Source organism: Elephantulus edwardii, unplaced genomic scaffold (genome assembly GCF_000299155.1).
Source record: "Elephantulus edwardii isolate Elephantulus edwardi_28Jun2011 unplaced genomic scaffold, EleEdw1.0 scaffold00418, whole genome shotgun sequence".
Classification (NCBI taxonomy): Eukaryota; Metazoa; Chordata; class Mammalia; order Macroscelidea; family Macroscelididae; genus Elephantulus; species Elephantulus edwardii.
The window spans coordinates 290383-302242 of record NW_006400168.1 but is presented as its reverse complement, the minus strand read 5'-3'; the positions used below and the strand labels follow the sequence as shown (position 1 = coordinate 302242).

At 40.7% G+C, this 11860-nt stretch overlaps 2 pseudogenes; one reads left to right on the top strand and one right to left on the bottom strand.

Annotated features, from left to right (window-relative positions):
- The first annotated feature begins 5079 nt into the window (after positions 1–5079).
- LOC102858354 lies at positions 5080–5661 on the top strand (annotated as a pseudogene).
- A 2121-nt stretch (positions 5662–7782) lies between these two features.
- Positions 7783–8392, bottom strand: LOC102857944 (annotated as a pseudogene).
- Positions 8393–11860: the final 3468 nt, after the last annotated feature.

The window sequence follows — 11860 nt, the reverse complement described above, 5'->3', positions numbered from 1 at the left end:
TCTGCCTTGGAAAGCGTGAAACCAAATTTCTCCTTGGATGGAGGCTAAGATTTTGAAACTTCGTCTCACATACTTTGGGCAGGTGGCCAGGAGGGACTGGTCCTTGGAGAAGACATTATGCTTGGAAGGGTGGAGGGCCAGCACAGGAGAGGAAGATCCTTGATGAGGAAGATTGACACAATAATTGGGGTAATGGAGGTAGGTGTGTCAGAGACAGTGAGACCGGCTCAGGACAGAGAAGGCTTTAGAGCTGTTATCCATAGGGTTGCTATGAGTTGCAAGTGACTGGATGGCACATAACAACAACAGTGAGACTACAGGGAGTTGTGCTCTTAACTCAAAGGCGGTACCTTTCTAGTGGTTCAAATCCACTAGCAGCTCTAAGGAAGAAAAATGGGCAGTCTCCTGTTGTGTGATTTACAGCGTCTGAAATCCAAGATGGTGAGTTATGAATTGATTTGGATTTGACAATAAAGGGGGTTTCTTTTTAAATGAGATCAAAAGCAAAGATGGGACGATAAGGGGACAGGTGAAACTAGAGTTCTGGAAATAGTACAACAGAGCGCAAAGAGAATATTTCACATTGTGAAAAATATAACTTAGTTCACTAAATAATGTGTGGAAATTGTCAAATATGAACCTAGCTTGCTGTGTAAACTTTAACCAAAAGCATCATAAAGTATTACTAGAAGAAAAAGTCTGCTCACGCAGAAGTTGGCCTTGCCATGAGTACCTTATCAGGATAATCCTTTATGACCCAGGAATTCTTTGTCTTTATAACTCTCCAAATCTAGATTATTCCATCTAGGATAGCATCTGTAGGTGGGAGATCTGTAGATGTGTGGCCATGTTAGGCTCTGCAGTCCTGTTCCACACAATTATCTTTTCTCAGTATGAGACAAAAAGACTTGTCCTTAGGACATTTTCCCATTCATCTGATCCCCACTCATTTCTCTAACATGATAGAACAAAAAGGTCATTTTTGGAGAACAGTGTGATCTAAATTCTTGTTTCAGAAATAATACTTTTCTAAAAGAACAAGCTGAAGAACTACAATATTTTATATTATCTAGAACTTGATTCAGCATCTTAACGTTACATTGTTTTAAAATCTTCCTTCCTTGGGAAAGCAGAAATAAAAGGTACAGACAAGCAACATTGTGAAGAATCCAGACAAGGGAGGGTCAACCTGGAAAGAATCTACAAAAGGACAATATGGCAATTGCAATTAGCAAATACAACAGGATATGCATAACTATGTAACAGAGGAAAGGAAAAGGGAGAAGGGGAGTGATAGAAAGGGGAGGAGGGAGAAATCACTAGGGTTCTAGAGATTAGTGGGCTGCTAAGGGGATGAAAAAATAGGGAAGATGCAATAGAGATTTGATGAGATGGTGATAAAGGCATTGATCAGTAATCATATGAAACACAATATAAGGGAGCTCTGGTGGCCTGGTGGCAAGAAGCTGCACTGCAGTCCTGAAGGCACAGGGTTCGAATCCATCAGATGCTCCGCATTAGAAGGAGAGACAATCTCCTCCTGTGCCAGTGGGATCCAATTCGATGTACACAACAATAAATTAAAAAAACAAAAACAAAACAAAACACTATGTACATGAATAAAACACAATTTATATGAGATTGCATAAAAAGACATTTTTATTTTTTTTAAACGACATTTTTAAAAACATTTCCTTCTAGAATAAAAATCTTTGCTTTCCCTTTGCATAATAAAATATTAATTTGATTTATATTTTCAGAAAAAAGAAACATTTGTTAAGATTTTTATTTTCAAAAAAGTGTGTCTTTTATACACACTAGGCAAAGAACATGAAGTTGTCACACATCAGTGGTGTGTGCTGAGGCCTGCTCATAAGGGGTCATAAGAACTGATTTCTGAACCTCTTTCCTAGTCTCTGTACAGTGCCGTCACATTGGTAGCATGAAATTGGCCAGAATGGGGATATTTAACACCATGGAAGTTGGCAACAATTTTTTGAAAAAATTTTATTTATTCTGATTTGTTTACAAAGTTTGAATACATTGTTTTTCACAGAAGAGCCTTCCTAATTCCTTCATCCCACCCATCTATTGAATTGTGCAATCCTATAATTAACACCCTACTCCCCCCCTTCTCACCCCTCTATTCCCACCCCTCCCCCGCCTTGGATCTTCATACTCATTCTACAATAATGGTTTTATACAATATTTGTCCTTGTGGGACTGTGACATCTGGGCTGTTTCTATGTTCTTGGGGTGGTGAATAATGCTGCTATGAACATTGGTGTACAAGGTTCTGTTTAAGCCTCAGTTCTCATTTTCTTGGAGTATATTCCAAGCAATGTAATAGCTGAGTCATATGGAATTTCTATGTTCAGCATTTTGAGGAAGCACCAAACTGCCTTCCAGAGTGGTTGTACCATTGTACAGTCCCACCAGCAATGTAAAAGAGCTCCTATCTCACCACATCCTCTCCAACATTTATTACTGCTGTCCTGGTAAGCTTTGCCATTGCTCCTGGAGTGAGATGATATCTCATTGTGGTTTTGATTTGCATCTGAGAGGGTTTTTTGTTTGTTTTTTTTTTTTTGCATCTGAGAGTTTTTAAACATTTACCAGAGTTCTCCAATAGCAGAACACCAGCTGTGTAACTTCAATGAAATACAATCATTCTTGTGTCACTGTGGAATCTGTGTTTGAGTTATCACACTGTTTGAGGGAAGGAAATAATTTGCTCAGTGATCTGTACTAATACAAGGTTTATTAAGTGAAGGAATACAGCATGTGCCCTCAGTTCACAAGACTTGGTAGAAATTATGTCCATGATTAAATAATTTCATTCAGTTGCTCTGCATCTGAGAGCTGTACAATGAATAAGGATTACGGAAGAAGAATTTATACCTTTTAACTGTGGTCCTGGAGAAGAGTACTGATTATCCCATGGATTGCTAAAAGAACAAACAAACTATGTCTTTGAGAAGATATAGCCAGAGTGCTCTTTGAAGGCAGAAATGGCGAAGCTTTGTCTCATATGTTTTGGGCATGTTGTTGCTATTGTTAGGTGCTGTCAAGTTGAGTATGATCCATAGGACCCTACGAACAACAGATCTGAACCCTGCCCTATCCTGAGCCATCCTCATCATTTCTGACATACTCGAGCCCACTGTGACAGTCCACCTGGTTGAGGGTCTTCTTTTCTTTAGTCAAACCTCCACCTTTCTAAGCATTTTGCTTGCATGTGATATTAATGATAATGTTCAATAGTTTCCACATTCTGTTGGATCACTTTTCTTGGGAATGGGAACAAATAGGGATTTCTTCTAATCTGTTGGCCAGACAGTTGTCCTCTAAATTTCCTGGCATAGACTAGTGAGCACATCCAAGGCTGTTTCTTTTAGTTGAAACATGTCAATTGTTATCCCACCACTTCCAGGTACCTTCTTTTTTTTGCCAGTGCTTTCAATGCAGCTTCAACTTCCTTCTTCATTACCATTAGCTTCTGCTCATATAGTACTTTCTGAAAATATTCAATGTCCATCCATTTATTTTTTTTGTACAGTGACTCTATGTATTCCCTCTACCTTCTTTTTATTTTAGCTTGCATCAAAGCTTCATTTGTTATTTTCGTATGTTCTGAATGCAACATCTTTGAACATGCAAAAGTCATTTCAATGCTTCCTGGGTAATTCAACATATTGCCATAACATCATTCGTTATTGAGACTTGAGGCTTAAATTTGTTTTTCAGTTTTCTCAGTTTGAGAAATGCAGAGTGAGTTCTTCCCTTTTTATTCTCCAATTTCAGCTGGTTACACATAACCTTTGAAATCATCTTTTCAGCTCTTTTACTTCGGCATGTTTTCCCTTTGTTTTGGCGTCTTGATGCTCTAGAATTTTCAGAGTATCTTTTGATATCTATTTCAGTTTTTTCTTTCTCCTTTGTCTTTGTAATGACTCTTTACTCTCTTCATGTATGATATCACTGATGTCATTCCACAACTCACCTGGTCTTCGATTGTTGGTATTAAATGCTTCAAACCTATTCTTAAGATGATTTTGAAATCCAGGTCGAATATATAGACTCAAGATCATATTTCAGTTCTCATGGACTTTAAAAAATCTTCTTTTGGACTCAGTTAGAACTTGTACATGAGTAATTGATCATCTGATCCACAGTCTGCCCCTGGCTTAGTTTTGACTGCTGATAATGAGCTGCTTCAGCAATTACTTCCACAGATGTAGTCAGTCTGATTCCTATGCAGCCCATGAGATGAGGTCCAGGTGTAAAGTCACCATTTGTATTTTTTATAAAAAGTATTTGCAATGAATAAATCGTTGAATATACAAAATTAGATCATTCTTTCTAGTCTCATTTCTGTGACCAAGTTCATAATTTCCAGCTACCATTCCTTCTTCATTGTTTCCAATTTTTGTCTTCCAGTCACCAGTTATCATTAATGCATCTTGAGTGTATGTTTGATCAATTTCAGACTGCAGAATTTTGTAAAAATTTTCCTTCTCTTTGTCTTTAGCTGGAGAAGTGTATATTTGAATAATAGCTCAATCAATAGGTCTTCTTTGTTTTGGGGGCTGGGAGCCTCTTATTTAAAGCATTTGGGTTATGGAAGGCAGGCTTTTTTATTAACAGTTGATTGGAGCCTGTGAGCCTCTTATTTAAAACAGTGTGAAGTTGTAGCAGTCAGATTCACCTGAGACTTCCATGTGACCTTAATATGTACACATAGGATGTTACCCCAGCATTTCAGCTCTGAGTCTTAGCCAGAACACTTCAACACCCTACCAGGAGCACATTCTGCCATATCTGTGCAGGCTTCAACTAGATATGGTAACATGATATCTGTATGCCTGGTTTGCTATTAGAGATAGAACACTAAATTGTCTGTTGTACTTGGAGAATTCATTTGCTTTAATTAGTACAGCACTATCAGTCTCTCAGTTTGCTATACTGGGGTAACTTGTGGGTTGCTGTTATGCTGAAATCTATGCCACTGGTGTGTCAGATGCCAGAAGGCTCACCCATGGGATGCCAAGAATGTGAGTCCATGCTACTCTTGTCTGCATGTCTGGCCCTACCCCTCGCAGCAGCTTCCAGGCCACTGCAGTGGTGGATGGCACTTTCAAGGAGGTGAAGCTTTCGAACTACAAAGGGAAATACGTGGTACTCTTTTTCTGTTCACTGGATTTCACCATTGTGTGCCCCACCGAGATCATTACCTTCAACGAGCTCGCTGACGACATCTGCAAGCTGGGCTGTGAGGTGCTGGGGGTCTCCAAGGACACTCTGTTCACCCACCTGGCTTGAATCAATACGCCCTGGAAGGAGGGAGGCTTGGGCTCTCTGAACATCCCCTTGTTGGTAGATGTGACAAGGAGCTTGTCCCTTGATTATGGTGTGCTGAAGGAAGATGAGGGCATTGCTTACAGGGGCCTCTTTATCATTGATGGCAAGGGTGTCCTTTGTCAGATCACAGTCAATGACTTGACTGTGAGGCGTTCTGTGGAAGAGCCTCTGCGGCTGGTCCAGGCCTTCCAGTACAGGGATGAGCATGGGGAAGTATGTCCCACTGGCTGGAAGCCCGGCAGTGACACGATCAAGCCCAATGTGGATGACAGCTAGGAATACTTCCCCAAACACAACTAGACTAGAAGGCAAAGGACAGGTTTGGTCCCTGTCCCCACATGTGCCCTTGCCTGGGTGCCCTGTACTGACCCAGGAAAGGCCAGACCTGTTCTGTTGAAACTCAGATCTGGAGGCTTGGGCTTGGCCTTTGCCTGCACTACCCTTTCCGTGTGTTGGGAAGAACTTATGAATAGTAATCCCCCTCCCCAGAGCCCACTCAGAAGGACACAGTACTAAGGTGATTAATAAACTATTAGGAACAGATATGAAAAAAGAAAAAAAAAAAGGATCACCCATGGTGAACAGATTTTAGTAGAATTCCCGGATTAAGACAGTTAGGAAACAGGATTGGCCATCCACTTCTAAACAGCAGCCTCTGAAAACCCTATGGACAATAGAGGAACACAGATATAGTATTAGAGGTAGAGTCCAAATTGAAGGTCAGTGAAAATGAGGAAAAATAGTGGAAAATATCCTTTAATAATTCAAATATAGAATGTGTGAAGTACAAATGTTGGAAAACTAGAAGTTGTGAAAAATGAAATGGAATGCATGACTATCAGCATTCTAGGCATTAGTGAGTTGAGATGGACTAGCTTTGGCACTTTGAATCAGATAATCACATGATATGCAATGTTGGGAATGAAAAACAGAAGAATGGTGTTGCATTCTCCTGAAGTACAATGTTGTCAGTGATACGTTATTATCTATACAGCATGTTGTTTGAAGATGCTTATTCCTTGGAGAATGTCATCATGCTTGGAAAGGTTGAAGGACAGTAAAGGAGGGAAGACCCTCAACCAGGTTGATTGACACAGTGACTGCAGCAATGGGTTTGAGTGTGTCAGAGATTGTGAGGTGGCATAGAATAATAGGACAGGGTTCAGATCTGTTGTTCATAGGGCTGCTATGAGTCATACTTGATTTGACAGCACCTAACAACAACAGCAACATGTGTGTTATCTGTGTTGTTGTTGTTATGTGCCGTCGAGTCGTTTCCGACTCATAGCGACCCTATGCACAACAGCCCTAAACCCTGCTCTATCCTGCGCCAACCGCACCGCCTCTGACACACCCATCCCGATTACCCCAGTCACCGAATCAATCCATCTCATAGAGGGTCTTCCCCTCCTGCGCTGTCCCTCTACCCTCCCAAGCATGATGTCCCTCTCCAAGGACCCGTCCCTCCTGGCAACATGTCCAAAGTATGTCAGACGAAGCCCCAGAATCCTTGCCTTATCTGTGTATTTAAAAAAATATTTGGTATATTTGTATAAGAGAGAAAGTACAATGCAGGTTACAGGGACAGCCCAATTTTCTCATAACAGCATCTGTGGGTGGCTTTTGGATTTTTAAAAGATCACTCAAAGAGCTTTTATTATAATCTCACCACCAGAACAATTGGTAGCATCAGGATGGATGGCGAAGAGATTGAGAGTGTTAACAGCTTCAGTTTGCTCGGCTCCACAGTGAACACTCTTGGCACCAGTAGCCAGGAAATAAAAAAACGTATTGCAATGGGAAAGTCTGTGGTTAGAGACCTCTCTAAAGTACTCAAGAGCAATGGTGTCTCTCTGGAGGATAAGATGCGCCTGATACAGACCATGGTTTTTGCAGTCACTTGTTATGCATCAGAGAATTGGACAATGACTAGGGAGGATAGAAGGAGAACTGACGTCTTTGAGCTGTGGTGCTGGAGAAGAGTATTGAATGTACCCTGGACTGCCAAGAAAACAAACAGATTCGTCGTAGAGAGGATTAAACCAGGCTGCTCCTTGGAGGCAAGGATTCTGGGGCTTCGCCTGACATACTTTGGACATGTTGTAAGGAGAGACAGGTCTTTAGAGAGGGACATCATGCCGGGTAGAGTAGAGGGACAGCGCAGGAGGGGAAGACCCTCTATGAGGTGGATTGATTCAGTGACTGGGGTAATCGGGATGGGTGTGTCAGAGGCAATGAGATTGGCACGGGATAGAGCACGGTTTAGGGCTGTTGTACATAGGGTGGCTATGAGTCACAAACGACTCGACGACACATAACAACAACATAGATGCATGATCTGTTCTTTAAATGTGAGCATTTTTTGTGTTTTTTTAGGGGCCCACCCCGAAGGGCTGATAGGTTTATCAGGTCACAGGTAGATCAATGATTTGTCTCCAATTCATTCATGTGCTCCAATTCATCCTTTCTCTTGATGGCGTAGGAGTTGGAAGAGCCCTTGGCTGTGTTGATGAGCTCGTCTACCAGGCACTCAGCAATGGTCTTGATGTTCTTGAAGGCAGCCTCATGAGTACCCCCGGCACAGCAGCCAGATGGCCTGGTTGACACAGCGCAGTGGAGATACATCCATAGCCTGCCTTCTCACTGTCCCAGCTCTTCAGGTAGATGTCCTCTCGCGGGCCACTATTGATGATGGCATTCACCAGGACGTGCAGGGAGTTCTCGGCTGTGAGCAGGTGGATGATCTCGAAGGTGTGCTTCACAATGTGCACGGTCATGAGCTTCTTGCCATCGCTGTGGCCATGCATCATGCGAGCTAGTGAGACTCTCCACGATGGGGCACTAAGCCTTGTTTTGCTGTGTAGTGCCCTGTTCTATGGGGCAGGTACTTAGCATACTTCTCTTTCACTGCAGTGTAGTCCTGCACGGAAATGTCATTGATCTGCACATCGTCCGTGGTGCTCTACTTCCCAAAGAGCTTGATGTTAGGGGTCTCCACCACAGCAGTCGTGGCCGGGTCCCAATCTGTCATCCTGCAACTGAGGGCACAGCCGAGAAGTTGTAGTCGCTCAGCGTGGACCGCACGCAGCCCTGGCACTAACAGTAAGTGTGAGAAATTTTATTGATCTCGTTTGGAATGGTAATTGCCAGAAAAATAGGGTTTAAAAGTCCTGAATTCTAATAATACATTGACAATACACACAATGTTGTTAGGTGCTATCCAGCAGGTCTCTGCTGTTTCTAATAGGATGAAACACGGCCTGGTCCTGGGGCTTCCTCACCATTGTCACCATCTTTGAGCTCCTTGATGCAGCCTCTTTGTCAGTCCATCTCATTGAAGTTCTTCTTGGGGTTTTTTTTGCTAACCCTCTACTTTTCCAAGCATGGCATATTTCTCCTGAGACTAATAACATGTCAAAAGTTTGTTAGAAAAATCTCATCATTGCCCTCCTAAGGAATTCTCTGATTGTACTTCTCCAAGACAAATTTGTACATTCTTCTGGAAGTCCTTGGTATATTCAACATTTTTCATAAACACTTTAATTGAAATACATCTGTTATTCTTCATTTTTCTTCATTTATTGCCCAGATTTTGTGTGAATGTGAAGCTCTTGAAAATACACTTATCCTCAAGGTGACCTCTTTCCTTTTTAAAAAAGTCTTTTCAGACTTGCCCAATATGATACAAACATTTCTTAAGTTATTAACATGTCCAGGTTCTGGTCTATGTGTTTTGATCATGTTAACTCTTTTACTCCTCATTGTATGTCTCAGAGATAGCTGTAAAATGGGATAATTATATAACCTAATGAAATAGACAAAAAATGTTAAGGAACTTGCCTGAAATCACTAAGTAAATAATGGATGGAAGGTTCGAACCCGAGTAGTCTCTCAGTTCTTTTATAGCACTTCTGATGTAATTTTCAGGTAAATATGTTCTTGTTGGTAAGTGCTACCCAATTTAGAGGCATCAGTTCTTCTTTCATCTTCCTTATTCGTTGTCCAACTCACATGCAATGAAGCAATGAAAAGACGTTGGCTTGAATCAGGCACACCTTATTCTTTAAACTAACATCTCGTTGTTAAGCACTTTAAATTCTTTGTAGCAGATTTTCCCAATACAACACATCTTTTGATTTCTTCACTGTTGCTTCCATGGGTGTCAATTAAAGATCAATGTGAAATTAAATTCTTGACATTTTATTCACTTATTGTGATATTGCTTATTGGGCAACTGGTGAGGATTTTTGTTTTCCTTATGATGAAGTGTAATCTATATTGAGGACAATAGTCTTAACTACTTCCGTGAGTGCTGTAATTCCTCTTTGCTTTAAACAATCATATTTATATCTTCTACATATCACAAGTTGTTAAATCATCCTCCAATCTTGCCACATTCTTCTTCATATAGTCCAGCTTCTCAGATTATTTCCTCAACATACAAATTGAATATAGATAGTGAAAGGATACAACCTTAAAGCACACCTTTTCTGGTTTTAAATCAAGTATCCTTATTGACCCAAATGGTTGGTTCAAATGACTGCTTTAAATGACCTGGACTATGTACAGATTCCTTATGAACACATCAAAGTTCTGGTGGCATGCCCATTCTTCTTAACTATCCATAATTTATTATGACATCAAATGCCTTTGCATAGTCATTAAAATACAAATAAACATCTTTCTGGTATTATCTGTTTTCAGTCAAGAGTCATCCATTGTTATGACTTCCATTGTTCTGCAGCTTCTTCTGAAATCCTGTTTGAGTTTCTGGCAATTACCTGTGGATGTATTTCTCTAGCCTTTAAAAAATAATTTTCAATAGAATTTTATTTAATTTTAATTTTAAAGATTTTTTTTTAGTAATGTCAACCATTCTGGTGAATCATCTCTTTCTGGAATGGGATAAATATGAATCTCTTCCAGTAAGGTAACGGTTTTCAAAATTTCTTGGCATAGATGCGTGAGCACCTCCAAGGCTGCATCTGTTTATTGAAACACCTCAATTAATATCCTGTCAGTTTCTGGGACTTAGGTTTTGGCTCGTTTTATTTTTTTAATTACTTTATACTGGTTTACATACAAAGTTCATGAAGTTCATATGCATTGTTTTCCACACCGGACCTTTCAGGGTTTTGCCGATGCCTTCAGTGCCTAGATTTCTTCCTTAAGTACAACTGGTCCTTGATCACATATAACTTACTAGAATGGTTCAGTGTTGACCAATTCTTTTGGATATAGTATCTCCGTGTATTCTTTCCACCTTCTTTTAGTGCTCAACATCAAGAAAACAAAAATCCTTGCAAGTTGACCGATAAGCAACATCATGATAAATGAGGAAAAGACTGAAGTTGTCAAGAATTAAATTTTACTTGCACCTACAATCAATACCCATGGATATGACTGTGAAGAAATAAAAAAATGTGTTGAACTGAGATAATGTGCTGCTAAGAACCTCTTTAAAGTACTAAAGTGCAAGCATGTCAGTTTGAAGACTTAAGTAAGGTGCACTTGGCCGAAGGTGATGTTTTTATTTGCTTCATAAGTATGTGAAAAGTATGCAGTGAACTAGGAATAACAAAGGAGAATTAACACTTTCATGATGTTGGCCAGAGTACTCTGGCTTGATGGGTAGAAAGTTGTGCTGCTGACTCAAAGGTGGTTCTAATCCACCAATGGCTCTGAGGTAGGAAGATGAGCAATCTCCTCCCATGTGATCTCCTCCTGTGGGATTTAAGCTTCTGAAAACCCTTAGAGGCTCAGATTTTGGGTTGGTTTCAACTCAATAACAATGAGTTTTAAGAGAAAAAAGAAGAACTGAATATACCGCAAAAGAACAAACAAATCTGTTGTGGACGAAGTGCAACAAGGTTGCACTCTAGAGACAAGGATGATAAGACTTCATCTCACATATCTTGGACATGTTGTCAGAAGGTGCCAGTCCTTGGGGGAAAAAAATTATGCTGGGGAGAGAGTAGAAGGTCAGGAAAAGAGATTACTACCCTCAAGAATGGGGAAGAAATTGAGGTTGTTAACAGTTACAGCTTGCTTGGCTCCACTATCAACACTCTCAGCACCAGCATTCGGGAAATCAAAAGATTAATTGCATTAGGTAAATCTTCTGTCAGTGACCTCTCTAGAGTCCTGAGAAGCAACAATATCAGCCTAGAGACTAAGGTGCACTGGATCCAGGCCATGGTCTTTGCAATTACTATGCATCAGAGAGCTGGACTAAGGATGACAGAAAAATTGATGCCTTTGAATTGTGATGCTGGAGAAGAGCCCTGAACATGGATGGCAAGAGAATGAACAAATATTCTTGGAGAGGGTGCAGCTGGAGAGCTCTTTGCAGGCAAGAATGATGAATGGCTATTCCTTGGAGAGGGACATAAAAGGGGGAAGGGTGGAGGGTCAGCCAAAGAGAGGAAGACTCTCAACTGAGTGGATTGACATGGTGACTGCCGCAACTGGCTCTTGTGTGTCAGGAAGTGTGAGGATG